Genomic DNA, 6,640 nt, shown 5'->3' with positions numbered 1-6,640 from the left:
AGATAATTTCTGTATTGATAAACGCAAGGGTTCAAAATGAGTCAGGCCTCAAAACTGTGAGACCCACTTAAAAATCATGAGACTTAAAATACTAAATGCAGAGTTTTTTATCTGCTGGTTTGTGAGCCTTTGGCGGTCACGGTGTGGAACCAGGAAGAGTAGTGTCGTCCCCAGGGGGAGCCAGCGGGGCCGGGGCAGAGAAGGGTGTACAGTTTTCGGGGGGGGGGCATGGCAGGGGGGCCCAGGCCCAGGTGAGTTCAGTTTTGACAGCTGGAGGTGGTGGTGCAGGGTGCGGGGAGACTGAGGGACATGTGCCGGGCTGGGCTACGTACACTCAGAGCCCTGGGTATAAACAGAGAGACTCAGCCTAAGCAATTGCTTGGGGCCCCCAGCAGTTCAAGGGGGGGGGGCGGCTAGTCCCTTTTTTATTATAAGAACTTGTCTGTTTTAGTATTGGGGGAGGGGCCAAAAGGCAACTTGCGGGGAGGGAGAGGACGGGATGGGGCGGGTCAGAGCCTCTCCGCAAGCTGGGGAGAGAGAGAGAGAGAGACACACACCCCCCAGTGCCTGTCTTCCCACTTCCACATTGTAAGGTGGGGGGGAGGACCGAGGGGCGGGGCCTCAGGGGAAAGGGTGGTGCAGGGGGCGGGGCCCCGGTTCAGGCTCCTGTGGTGGTCCCCCACACTTTTAGGTACTTCCACTGCCCCGGAAAGCCGAGTGTGGGGGGACTGGGCTGTCGCCCCTCCGCAGCCAGCTGCTGCACACAGGGCCTGCCGGGGAGGGGCTGCGGCTCGCCGGGAAGCTGAGCCCAGGCAGGGATCGGGCTGCTGCTGCCGCCCCTCCCCAGCCAGGCTCTCCCCAGCAGCTGGCTATGGCCACTTGCTCCCTGCCTGGGGCCTGGCTGCCCAGTCTCTGTGGTGCAATCGGTTAGCGCATTCGGCTGTTAACCGAAAGGTTGGTGGTTCGAGCCCACCCAGGGATACAGACCTGCTTTGGGGGGGTAGGGATAGCTCAGTGATTTGAGCATTGGCCTGCTAAACCCAAGGTTGTGAGTTCAATCCTGGAGGGGGCCATTTGGGATTTGGGGCAAAAAGTGGGGATTGGTCTTGCTTTGAGCAGGGGGTTGGACAAGATGACCGGCTGAGGTCCCTTCCAACCCTGATAGTCTATGAACAGGGGGAGGGGCGGAGCAGCAGGAGGACACAGCCCCACCCCTCCCACCCACATGTCTGGAAGACGCGCCTAATAAGGTATCATACGTCACTTTGGGCCGGTTTCCCCGACAGTCTATAGCGGGGGTGGTCAAACTACGGCCCGCGGGCCAGGGGACCCTCCTGCCCGGCCCCTAAGCTGCTGACCCGGGCGACTCGCCCACTTCCCCACAGCCTCAGGCCAGGCGCTCTCCCCGGCAGCTGGCTACGCTGCATTGAGCCGCAGCGGGGGGGGGGGGGGGCGGCTCCATCCCGCTCCCCGATGCGCCTCATATGGATCATTCCATGTCGGTGTCCCCGGATCTCGTGGCGTGGCGTATTTAAGGAGGACACCCATGCCCAGCCCGAGCCATAAGCCCGGGAGGCAGCGACACAAGAGCGGGGAGCGCTGCGGCATCCTGACCGGCTGGAGCCTCTGCTCTTCGCCCGCTCCCTGGGGACAGACAGCTGGGTGCGTTTCCCTTCGGTGTTGCTGACCTGCCCAGCTGAGCGCGGCTGCAGCTGCGGGACCCTCTCCCCGAGCCTGGCAGCTCCCAGCGGGGCAGCCCTTCCCCTCGCTGCTCCCTCTGCCTGCCAGCCGGGTTCGCTCTGAGCCCGCTCCAGGGGACACGAGCCTAGGCGAGTTGCGAGCCAGGATCCAGGCGCTGGCTGCCCACGGAGCGATCAGGGGCTGGGGATCTCCACCAGCAGGTGAGGAGGGGCTGGTGCTGTGCACGGATCGGGGAGGGGGCGAGCAGGGAGGTGCCGGGTTGGGGGGGAGGAGAAGATCTGGGTGGGTGCATGGATCACACTGGGGAACCCCGGATCCATTGGGGAGGGGGCTGTGCGCTGACCAGATGGGGGAGGGGTTGGGCAGAGTCTATTGGGGAGGGGGCTGTGCTCTGATCGGGTGGGGGTATTGGGGAGGGGGCGGGCGGGGTCTATTGGGGAGGGGGCTGTGCGCTGACCAGATGGAAGGAGGGTTAAGGGGGGCAAAATAGGCGGGTAACCTGCAGGAGCTGAAGTTGCCTCCCGAGACAAGAGCTCCGCTGCTGGGCAGCAAATCATGAGCGCGGATCGTTTTGGGGTGAGAAGGGGAACTGGTTTTTCCCTGTCATGAGGGAAGACGTCTCCGTTGGTCCCCAGGGCAGACTTTGTTTCTTTGTCTTTTAACTGATGGGCCAAAGTGTCCTAACACCCCCTCTGAACTGCCGTCCCGGCAGCGTCGCGTGTCTCAGCCCGCCGTGGGTGGGGGGAGGGTCTGGGGCTGACACTCACTTGGGGTCCCAAGAGAGCCCTGGGGACGAGGCGCTGAAGGACGGGATCTTAGTGGAGGGCAGCTAAAGAGATTTTATTCTAGCAAAGCGCCAGCTCTCTGCCTGACGCACCGATCTCCTGCCTGCTCTGAAATCCATCCACTGACTTGGAGCCTTGACAGTTTGTGTGCCTCGGGGGTGGGGGGGGGGCACAGGGCCATTTGGACAAGGGATTTCTGAGATCCCCTCCTCCCACAAACAAAGCCCCCAACCAGCTAAAATTGACCTGCTTTCCTTACAGCCAGGGCTGAGATCACTGCACCAGGGTTTTAAATGCATCCGACGCAGTGAGCTGTAGCTCCTGAAAGCTTATGCTCAGATAAATGTGTTCATCTCTAAGGTGCCACAAGTCCTCCTGTTCTGTTTTTAGGCGGCTGAGAGTTCTCCCAGCAGAGTGCAGGGCGTCCCCCAGCCCTTTCGGGGAGATCAAATGACCACGTTATGAACCACTTTGATTCTAGGTTGGCCGGCTGCTCAGCCGGTGTGAGACTCACACGCCAAGCAGATCACGCTGTGCCCGTGCAGGGAGAGAGGGGAAGGAGCTTGAAAACTAGTTATGACCCCAGGGGGAATGGTCCAGCCATTGAACCGCAGTGGGCACCATGAATTCATGCAGAACAGGTCCATCCATGGCTATGAGCCAAGATGGGCAGCAATGGTGTCCCTAGCCTCTGCCAGACGCTGGGAATGGGCAAGAGGGGATGGATCACTTGATGATTCCCTGTTCTGTTCATTCCCTCTGGGGCACCTGGCCCTGGCCATTGTTGGAAGACAGGACACTGGGCTGGATGGACCTTTGGGCTGACCCAGTGTGGGAGGTCTTATGCTCTTAGGAGTTCAAATCCAAGCCTTGGTAGGAAATCTGTATCTTAAAAAAAGGAGGCATCTTGCTCTAATCTGCCTCTCTCCAAGGGTTTTTATTATTATTGTTATTATTTATTTTGGGGAAACTTAATCCAAATACAGCAGAATACTCAGAAGGTGCTAACCCTGTCTTTGAAATGACAATGAATTCCACATGCAAATGATTGCTGGGAGCGGAGGGTGAGAAGGACGGAAGAGTGGCTGGGAATAGGGGCAGAGAGGGGTTGAGGTTAGGGGCTAGGTGGGGTGGGGCACTGAGAAGGGAGGAGTGGGGGAGAGGGATGGGGACTGGGGGAGAATAGGAGCAGGGGTGTGTGGGTCGTGATCTGGCACCTCCCAGCCCATATATGGCTGACACCCCCATGGGATCTGGGAGCTGGAAGGCCTTGGCCTGTTCTTGTGGAGTCTGAGCCTGTTTCCCTAAAACTTCCCATGTGTGCCTGTCCCTTGTGCGAGTGGCAGGATCTGGGGGAGGGGAGAGGGCCCTGGCCAACTCTGTAGTTCTGACCCCACCCTCTGTGCCCTCCATCCTCATGTGAGCATGGTTCTGGGGGGCCATTGCTTTTGAGGGAGGCTCCTGAGCCCCCTCGCTCCCAATGATCCTCGACCCCCTCATGTGAGCTGGGCTCTGTGGGTCCCTGCCCCTCTGGGGATGTCTGAGCACCTCTTCCTGCACCCCCTGTGAGCCAGTATGTGGGGAAGCCCTACCACTGTGGGTGTGGAGCGGAGAACAGGCATACTGGGAGCATGCACCAAGAACACACCGCTGACACCAGGGTGAGGAGCTGAGTCCAGGCACGCTTGGTGCATATCCCATCTGTAACCTATCATTTAAATCCGCTTCTGTACCCGATGACTAGAGGATAGCTAATGTGACGCCAATTTACCCAAACTGGGTAAACAGGCATCTCAGTGGGGTGTTAACCCTGAAATCTGCCACCCTGTGGGCGCCCACCCCAGCAGAAGGCTCTGGGTGCATCATTGCCATCCCCTTAGAGCTCTTCCGGGGTGATGCTAGTGGGGGAGCCATCCACAGCCATCTGCTCAGGTGGCTGTGAGCTGGGTTCTCCCTTCTCTGGGACAGATCTCACCCCGAGCCAGAGGCTGGTGGCCTGAGGACAGGGAGATCCCGGCCTGCCCAAAGAGTAGTGCTGGGCCTCCTCCCAGCCCAGCACATGACTACTGTGAGTAGCCAGGATGGGACCATGGGGGAGGATTTGCCTGTGGGCCTGGATCCCACCCTGTTCCCAGGTGGGAAGCGCTGGCCTCCAGCTCTGACGGGAAGCTCTGTGTGTGTGGCTGGGGTCACCCCATGGCCACTGGGTTTGTGCTGCTGGCATTTCGCTCCAGCCACCCCCTGCAATACAGCCTGTCCTGACAGGCCTCTGGCCTGAGAGCTGATGTAAACTGTCCAGGGAGCCCTGGACCCAGCTCTTCTGTGCGGCGTTACGGCTGCTCCTCGCCACGCTGAGAGTCACCTGGAACCTGCGCCCAGGGCAGTTTGGGTGGGTTGGGCCTGCAGGGGCCCATCCAGACCCAGCTGGGTGTGTGTGGGGGGGAGAGTAGGACCTGGGTTAATACCCACCCAGCATAAATGCTCCATGGAGGTCAGTTGATCTTTGAACCTTTCCTGGCCTTGCTGCCCCACTGCCCCCTTTCTAGCTGGGGCCTGTGGCAGGTGCAGGAAGGGGAATCGTGAGGGGCTGTGAGTGCAGCAGCTCCCTGCACTGTGCGAGAGCGTCTCTCCCTGCCTGTGACTGATGGGAAATGTCCAACTCCTACCTGACACCAGCTCCCTGGCTTCTGTCTTGCAGGTTTCCGATCGGAGGAGGAGGAGACTGCGCGTATCTGAACGGTCTGAGTGCAGTCAGCAGCTTGCGATGCACCAGTGAGAGACCCTGGATCTGCACCAAACCCGATGCATTTACACAGGTACAGGAGTCTGCCGTGGACGGGGGCTGGTAACAAGAGTATTATGGAATCTAGCCCTGGAAAAGCCGGAGTGTGATTTCTTGTGACCATCACATCTGAGCAATTCCGGAATATCGGGGAATGCTCTGCGCATCACTGGGCAGAGCACTGTGGACTCAGGTGAAAACCAGAGATGCTATTTGCACATCTTGTCCCCCCACCCATGCCGTCTCTTTTTCTGCCAGTGGAACGGCTCAAATCCAGCCTTTCCTACCCCTCCTCAGCTGCACCAGGAACTCTGCCTAACTGAGCCAAGGCACCAGCCTCAGCTTTCACTGCCCTGACATTCCCGCACAGAAGCTTTTTACTACAGAAAATTATCTATGGAATCTTTTAAAAATATTCCTCATTCCCATTTTATGGTCTGGAATAGAGCTGAGGGGGGATGTTCTCCATTCCTGCCCCCCCCAGCAACTTTTTAACAAGATTTTTTTATGGGTCAGTTTTTGGGGTGTTTTGAAAACCCAATTGATTTTGAAGTTTGCAGGTTTACACCACCAGTTCCTGGTTTTTGTTGCCAGATATTGCTTTGGATGAAAGAATGAACGTTTTAAACTAGTTTTAATTTTCCATTTTTTAAGAGCGCTGCACCTGCCAAGGGAGTAGGACTCCTGTTACACTCCTCGTGGGACACCTAGGGCCTGGAACGTAGGAGTAAGAGGAGAAATGTCTGTTCTCTCCCTTCCTGGAGCCCAGTGGGTTTGAAAAGGGCAGGGAGGGGGTAGGTGTGACACGGACAGACCAGGTGGCAGGTCATGCCAAAGTCCCCATGTCTGCTATAGATGCTTCTGTTACACAACTAAGCTACAAAGTTTCAAAAGGTATGTATGTTCACCTGCTTTAGCCTTGTAAATAAATCTTATTTCCTTTTGAATAAATTGTCATATAATAAGACTGGCTACGTGCGCAGTCTTTGGTGTGACGTCTAAGGTGCAGTTCACCTGGGGTGCCTGGACCTGTGGGACTGGGAGTTACCTGAATACTGTTGTGATTCTGAGTGTGAGAGACCATCTGTCTCTCAAAGGCAGGCTCACCTGGGTTGCGAGACAGATCGGAGTACCCAAGGGGACTGCATGGCTAGGCTGTAAGGATGCCGGAGGAGGTTACCCTGCATGTTTGGTTGGTGAAATCTAGGTCTAGAATTCTCAGCCAGTTTGGATTTGTGCCCTGGTTCCCAGCAGTCTGCCCTGAGGTTGGCGCGCACTCTCTCAAGACACTGCAGACAGCGCTATTGCACGGCCTTGGCTTCAGTTCCCTCCTTGCAGGAGAGAGGAGCTGAGCCTGCCCAGAGATGGAGTT

General features: G+C 57.7%; 1 non-coding gene across 1 annotated transcript; it reads left to right on the top strand.

Annotated features, from left to right (window-relative positions):
* Nucleotides 1-908: 908 nt before the first annotated feature.
* Nucleotides 909-982, top strand: TRNAN-GUU (transfer RNA asparagine (anticodon GUU)). Its single transcript has one exon. It is a non-coding gene; the product is annotated as a tRNA-Asn (tRNA).
* The last annotated feature ends 5,658 nt before the right edge of the window (nt 983-6,640 follow it).

This window comes from Eretmochelys imbricata, chromosome 14, assembly GCF_965152235.1.
Source record: "Eretmochelys imbricata isolate rEreImb1 chromosome 14, rEreImb1.hap1, whole genome shotgun sequence".
Lineage (NCBI taxonomy): Eukaryota > Metazoa > Chordata > Testudines > Cheloniidae > Eretmochelys > Eretmochelys imbricata.
This window is presented reverse-complemented; position numbering and strand designations above follow the sequence as displayed.